This window comes from Camellia sinensis, chromosome 1 (assembly GCF_055761805.1).
Source record: "Camellia sinensis isolate YWXY chromosome 1, ASM5576180v1, whole genome shotgun sequence".
NCBI lineage: Eukaryota > Viridiplantae > Streptophyta > Magnoliopsida > Ericales > Theaceae > Camellia > Camellia sinensis.
This window is the reverse complement of record NC_138961.1, coordinates 81,867,967-81,876,384: the sequence shown is the minus strand read 5'-3', so window position 1 is coordinate 81,876,384 and position 8,418 is coordinate 81,867,967.

Below are 8,418 nucleotides of genomic sequence, written 5' to 3'. Positions count from 1 at the left end.
GATCGGGAGGCATTAAGTCGAAAGGCAATAACTATATATATATATATATTTTTTTTGTAGATTCGGAACGGTGTGGATCAATTCTTTGTTGATCTCTCGATTAATATATGTGGGACAATTTTTGCTTCCACAAATCAGTACAAAATTTTTCAAAATCATAACAAACAATACGGTATGAAAAGCACACTGACAAAAAATAAATAAATCGATCGGTTTTCTTTGGCTCTTACTTTTCTAGTTGACAAATTTTTTGGAGACCCATTATTTCTCTCTTGAGTCTGTCAATTTTAGGTGCAGAATAATCTGAATGGAAAATAAGAAATTGTGCCTATCTTGAATTTTGTTTGGCATGTTTGGCCCGTAAATACGTATTTATTTTTCCAAACTTTATGTCACCCAACCCAATTTGGAACAAACTGGGCCTGCATAATGATTAGTTCTCTCTAGCTTAAACAAATTCAAAACACGAGGCCCATTAATAAACCATGCTAAATCCAAACCCAAAAGCAAAAAATTACCCACATGTCCCCTTTGAAATATGTGTAGTCTATTGAGTTCCACAATCTTTTTTGTAGTCCAAAAAATCTTGAGACATGTCTTTGTTCTTTCTCTTTCTCCTTCTTTCTAATATACTCACTAGCGACTGGCAACCACGTCCTTTTTCTTCTCATTCTCATTCTCTTTCTATACTCACCAGTGACCACCATCGATTAAGGTTCATCGGCAACCATCGACTCCTTGCTTCACCCTCACTGAGGGCGAAGGAGATGAGTTTTTGATGATATTCTTAACATAAATCTACTTAGATCTGGCCAAGATCATGAGATAAAACTCACCGGATTGTTCAGATTTGGAGTAGATTTACATCAAATATAACTAGATCTAAATAAAAAATGGTTGTCGGAGTACAATCATTGCTCTATATCTATCTCTCTCATTTGATCTCTTATTTTTCTTCTTTTCTCTACTATATACTTCTATTTTATTGTTTTAATAGAGAAAATTTTCAAATTAAGAACAATTTTTTTCGAGCTTTACTTACAGATGGTGAAAACTATAAAACTTTCCAGTTACAATTTTTTTGAAATTGACATGAATCATGCTTTAAAATTGCAAAATTTGTACTTGTTTTCGCACTTTTATTTCAGTAAGGTTACAAGTTTTTAGATGCGAATCCAACTCGAATTGTGCCTTGCAGAGAAGTTTGTAATGGTAATTCTTTCGAGTTTGTCACTTCGCTGGCTATGACCGGGATCGAGCTGCCCAATCAGCTCGCGGGGATCTAAGGGGCAACGCCCCTTGGCGGGTGTAGGGCAGCGCCACAGCAGGGTTGACGGGTAGCGCCCTCGAAGCAAAATGAAAAAATGCATTCGATGTTGTATGGTCGCTCGAGCAAAGGAGTATGCGCTTTTCATAACATGCTTTAAAACTGTAAAATTTTGCAATTTCATAACATGCTTTTATTGCAAAATTTTACAATTTCAAAGAATACTTTTCAATTTGGAAATTATATGTTTAAACCCTACAAAAATTGAAAAATAATTTATGTTTTTTTTTCCTATTGTTGTGGTTTCTTGTTGTTACGCTTCTCTCTGTTTTTTTTTTTTTTTTTTTCGATTGTCAAATTTAGCAGATTTTGTTTTTTTTTTTTTTTTTTTTGCTCTAATTTGTCCATTTATTCTTTTTTTGGTAATATTCTAAACATTCCAATGAGTCTTCGATGACATTCTTTATGTCTAGAACACTCTAAAAATACTCTGGAGACTTCCCGAAGATGTTGAACATTTCGGTAAGCCTCCAGTGACTATCAGATGGAAGTTTGGCGAAAATCCGATGGTAGTGAGATGTGTAGCATCCTTAATCTTTTTTTTTTAAATAAGACTTTTTTGATAACAATTAAAAATATGTTGCATTAATTGGTACAAGTATTTTGTTTTGAGATTAGATGAGTTTTGAATTGTGTAGATAGGACCTACGTGTCAATGCTCCATTTACAAGTTCAACATTCTCACTCAAAAAAATAAATTAATAAATAAAAATCTCAGACCACAAAAAATAAAAAATAAAAAATAAAAAATTACACTGACTTCCATAAAGTTTTAAGTAAATACAAGAAGTCTCATAATTTTAGTATAATTACACCGATATCTTTCTTTCAGTAAAATTAAAGGGGTAAAAAATAATACAAATATTGTGAAAACACAAGGGTAAACAAGAAAAATATACAATTTAGTATAAAAAAATATGACAATATTATTTTTTCATACATATGAAAAATTAATTATTGATGAAAAAAAGGTCAACTATTGTCTGATTTAAAATATTGAAAAAATCAAATATAATCATGTAAAAACTATAAGAAATACTATATTATTTTCAAAATTTTGGAGAAAGTAAAAAAATAGAAAACTTCCACATTCGTGTACTAATCCAAGTAAATGAATAAATAAATAATTTATTCAACATTTTTGTATCATAAAGTGATCTCCAAGTTTTTATTCGAATTTTTATTATTTTTAAACAAAGAAACTGGATAAAAGCTTAATTTCATATATATCGTTGTAATAGATAAACTTAAACTTAAACATAAATTCAAGTAAAGATTCACTAATGGCACAATATTAAAATTGAGAGACAAAACATAGCCTTGAAATTTAAGGGGCAAATTATATATACCTCCCTTGAGGTTTAACTAAATTATAGATACCTCCTTGAGGTTTTGAAAATTACAGATACCTCCCTGAGGTTTATATTTTCATAACAAATTGCCCCATGAGCTTTATACTTTCATAACAAATTGTCCCCTAATTTGTTATGTAAATATAACCTTCAAGGGGGTATCTGTAATTTCTCAAACCTCAGGGGTATCTGAAATTTTGCTAAACCTCGAGGGGGTATATGTAATTTGCCCAAATTTAAGTAGATATTTGAGTTCCCCTTTATTTGAGTAAAAAGTTAAGTAGAACTTAATTTTGGTATAAATTTGGGTCAATAAATGTATGGTACTTTGAGTGATTTTTATTCAATTTTAAATTTAAGAAAGATTTGCTTTATATAGATATATATATATATATATTTTTTTAAAAAAAAATCACTTTGAGTCAATCAAAATAATGGTTTATCTTACAACCAACATCAATTTGTCGATAATTACTTGATACTTTTGAAATACCACGTGTTACTATTAACATATGAAAAATTACAACATACATAAGTATGTAAGCTTTTATCTCTCAATTATTTAGTAAAAGTGAGTCGGTATAGTCCATCTATAAAAATGTTTTGTGACATTATTAGTTTTGGAATACTATACATAATGTGACATGACATTTCAAAACTTTCTTTCTTGAATGGGGTCTCTTGTTGGTGTGAATTGTGTTGGGTCAATTATAAATAATACTGACACGTGATGCCTTGATTGGGTTAGACCTCGGTTGCGCAAGTGCCTTGTTCAAAGACAAGTTTGGTGCCATGAACCAACATGAGACGTGCATGATACACTTGCGGACATCGAGTCCACTTGTGGCAGAAAAGCTAGAACTTCCTTATAGGAGTTAGTTCTTGCTAGTTAGAACTTTCATTTGACAAACAGATTAAGATTCAATACTTGATGATTAAGGAGAGTTTAGGCGAACTTGACCCATGTAGAGTTCAAGCGCTTCGCGGACAAAACATGTTTCGTTGCGCCTCTAAAAGCAGCCGGCCATGACAGTGCTAAAAATAACACCAAATAGTCTGAAATGCACACTTCTTTGTATACTTTCCTAGTCAGAAGAAGAAAAACATTTGAAAAAAGCTGTAACAAGATTACAGTTTCTCAATTAAAAAATGTTGGACAAGATTTTTCAGTTAATATTTGGATAAGTAACAAGATATTTTATCTTCTATATAAATATGTTGACCAATAATCAAAAGCAATTACAAAATACATAATTTTTAAACTCAACTCTAACAATTGATTTGATAAAATAGCCCGAGAAAATGATGAATTTCAGTGTAAAATTTGAAAAATAATTATAAATTAATGATAAATTTTATTGATATTAATAATTAAAATGATATTTTTTTTTTTTGCATACTCCTATGTAATAATTCTTTTAAATTACCACTCACAGATAATTTTTCCAAAAAAAAAAAAGTATTTCTCATTTAAATAAAAACAATAAAAAATTATAGTATTTTCTTAACATTTTGTCCTTATAAAAAATAAAAAATAAAAAAACTTTTTCTAAGGTCCCTAGTAATAGCAATTTAGAGGATAAAGGACACTAAAAAAATGGATGATGCCTCAAGTCCCTCAACCAAAACACACACGCTTTTTATTCATTTCTTGGACCAAAATACCATTCACAATCAACTAAGAAAACACAATTGGATTCCAACAACCTGAGTTCCAATCCTGATAGCCGATCATCTTCACGAGCAAGAAAAGAGTGACATTAGGGTTCCACAATTATCTTCACAATCAACATTAGGGTTTCATTATCTTCAACGAAAATCTTTTTGATTCCTTCCTTACAAACCTCTCTGACGCATTTTCACTGTTCATCGTCATCTCAGTTCATCTTCATCACAGTGCATCTTGATCTCAAAGTGCATCAGTTCATAATTAGGGTTCCATCCTCACTCTGGTAATTTTTTGTACAAGCCGACTAGTTTTTCTTTGGAAACACAGTTAATTGCATTTTATGTAAGCCTTCCATTAATTAGGGTTTCAATTTCATAATAAAAGTCACATAAATTTGAAAAATGTTATTTCTCTGCATTTTGAGCTTATTCTTGAAGCTTGTTGTGTGATTATGTCTATAAATTTCTAGAATTTGAATTTCTTTGGCATTTGCTTGATCTATATTTCTTTTTTGAATTTTCTTTAACATGTTTATTCCCCCATTTATTTCTGTTTATTCCCTTATTTTCTCTACCATGTGTAATTTCTCTATATTTCTTTGTGTAATTTTCAAGTTCAATTCATTCCAATTTCTGTATTGTGTAATTTTCTCTGACTACATTAATTGATGTTGCTTTGTAGATTTTCTTTGGCTAGTTGTGTACTTGTATGTTTAATTTTCTCAGTTATTGAAAATTTCTCTAGGAATGGAAATTTTGGTTAAAAAACGCTTACTACTCTCTTGTACGTGTGTGTATTTCCTTTGGCATGCATAATTTTCTCTGCCATGTTTGATTTATTTTGTTAAAAACCACTTAACACTCTCGTGTGTGTAATTTTCTCTAGCATACTTAATTTTGTCTTCCATGTGTAATTTTATCTAGATGAGTAATTTTGTCTGGCACGTTTAATTTTCTTTACCATGTGTAATTTTTTCTGGCATGTTTATTCACCCATTTATTTCTATTTATGTAACTACTTCAATTTTCTCTGGCTATTTTCTACTTCTATGTGTAGTTTTCTCAATTATTGAAAATTTCTTTGAATTTTTCTGTGGCTACATTTATTTATTTTGTTAATTTAATGTGGAATTCATTTTCTCTGGCATGTTAATTTGGTAGAATTTATTGTGGAATTGATTTTAGCTCTTGTGCAATTGATTTTCTATTAAAAATTTCTCTGTGGTTTTTGAATTTCTCTGCTCCCTTACATTTTTTAATATTCACCAACCTCTTTTGACTTCACATTTGATTCAAGTTTAATTCATTCAAATTTTGGTTAAAAAACGCATAGTACTCTCTTATGTGTGTGTAATTTTCTCTACCATATTTAATTTATTTTGTTAAAAATCACTTAACACTCGTGTGTGTAATTTTCTCTAGCATGTTTAATTTTGTCTGCCATGTCTAATTTGCTCTGGCATGTGTAATTTTCTCTGGCATATTTAATTTTCTCTGGCATGTATAATTTTCTCTAGCATGTTTAATTTTGTCTGGCATGTTTAATTTTATCTGACCACATTAATTTATGTTGCTTTTTTTATTTTCTCTGGCTAGTTGTGTGCTTATAACTGTAATTTCTCTAGAATTTAATTTTGACATCTTTATGTTTTCATTGTCTAAAAAAATGGAAAATGCAATGGCGGTAAAACACCAGAAACACAAAAAAAGAAACAGAAAGTTTCTGAGTTTGCCACTTATGATCTGAGATCAAAACCCAGCAGTAGCAGTAAAACACCACAAACTCCACACCAAAAAAAAGAAGTCCAAGTCCAAGAGGCAACAAGCATAAAAAAGAAGACACCAACTCCAAACGCCTCAAACTCAAAGGGAAAAAGACTTGTGAAACTTCAAAGGAAGAGAGCTAATTACAGCATTCAATACCAATCAAACCTCTTATCCGTTGTGTCATTTTTACAAACACTTCAATTCAATTCAAACCAAGTTGTAGAGCTTCAAAAGACTCCATTTTGGTGTTTGATCCAAGCTCTCACCATGGGAAGAATGGACCCAAGGAAATTTAAGAAGTCAGATGATAATGTAGTTGCAATCATCCGATGATACAATGAAAAAGGCAAAGCATTCAAATTGGTAAGAAGAATTTGTCCTTTACAACCAATGACATGACCTTGATTTTTGCCTTGGAAGGTGGTAAAGGTGCCAGGTCATTAACATACTCAAAGAAACCAAACATACCATTCCTAAGGAGAAAATCCCCAAAGGAAATAAGGCTAATTGGTCTTGTACTGAAGAAGGCATTGATCAAAGCAATAAAACGAAAGCAACCAAATGACTTCAAAGACATAGCAATCATTATTATGTTGTACTTGTGTCTCTCTCTATTTTTTCAAGAAGTGGGAACTCAATAGGGTGGGTTTTTATCAAGTATGTAGAACTGCTTAAATTAATGAAGAAGTATGATTGGCCAGAAGTAATAACAACAACATTGATTGATTCTATAAGAGCATTGCACAAAAATCCAGAGAAAGTTACGGGGGATGTCATTCCATTGCCGGTAAGTAGAGTTTCCATTTACATTTACACTTATAATACTTGCAAATTTGTGTATTTAGTAAAATTTAAATATTTCAATTTCCATGACAGTATTAGCTATGCGAACATGCAAATATCATCGACTGTGAAGACAGTAACACAACTGAATTCCCAAAATGTGCCAAGTGGAACCTACAAAGCTTGACCAAACAGTTGCAGAAGACGCTAATCCAATCTCTTGCACTTCCATAGGTTAGATTTCTATCGCCACTCAAGTCTTAGTGAAATTCCAAATTTTTTCTGACCACTAGTTTGTTTCCCTCATTGTGATGAATTTTATATGAAATCAAAATTTCTCTGACTACAATTATAATTACATTAACTTATATGCCTTGATTGAATGAGATGAATTTTCTCTCAGATTTCAATTTATATTGCTTGTTTGATTATCACTGGTTCATTTCTATCCTTGTAATGAATTTTCTCTGTAATCCAAATTTTTCTGACCACAATTATAGTAACATTAACTTATGTGCCTTGATTGATTTTCTCTGATACCTGAATTTTCCCTCCTTATGTATATTTTTCCCCTTGAGTGTAATGTGCACATGTGATATTTATGACAAATTTTTAATAGGTGTTTTTGTCATAAATATGACATGTGCACATTGCATGCACCTTTTTGTTAGTTTTGTTAACAGAATGAAGAAATAAGAGTTAGATTGAAATTTTTCAAAAGATGAAAATGATACATTACATCAATTTTTAATTTGAGAGAATAAAGTGAAAAATGATGATAGTTGAGGAGGTAAAGTGCAATTAGCCCGAAGAATGTCAATAAGACCAAATATGTCATAAGTTGCTAATATGAAATTTTTCACTAATATTTTTTAAAAATTACTATAGTAATTGAATGAGAAGTCCTTTTGTTGTTTTGGGAGGACATTTGTTTCCAATTTTACCCTTAATTTTTTTGTTGATTTTTTTGACTATCTGTTCAAATTATTCAAATTTTTTGTCTATCTGTTCAAAAATTTTAACTATCTATTCAATTTTATCTCTTATTTGTTCAAATTTGTTCTATATGTTAAAATGCCAAGCAAACCAAATCCTATTTGCTGAAATAGATACCCAAACTGACCCATATTTGTTAAAATACCAAGGCAAACAAACCCCACATGTTCAATATTTTTTTATCTCTCTCTCTCTCATTCCTCCTATTTAATGATCACCATCATTATCATTATCATCATCAACAACAACAATAACAAAATATAATAAGAAAAACTAAACAATTTATTTACTCTCTATAAAACGTTATTTTGAAATGCATAGTTGTCTATTATTTTTCCTAGATCTACCGTTTCTATTAAAATGACTTTGAAGGTCAAAAACCACATCAAATTACACAAATCTTCATTTCACAATGAATCCAAACGTCAAGATGTTTCCTTATCTAACCATACTCCTCTTGTAGTGCCCTAGAGATATATCGATAGCTCATGACGTATAACCAAATGAGATAGTGCACTTCCAAGA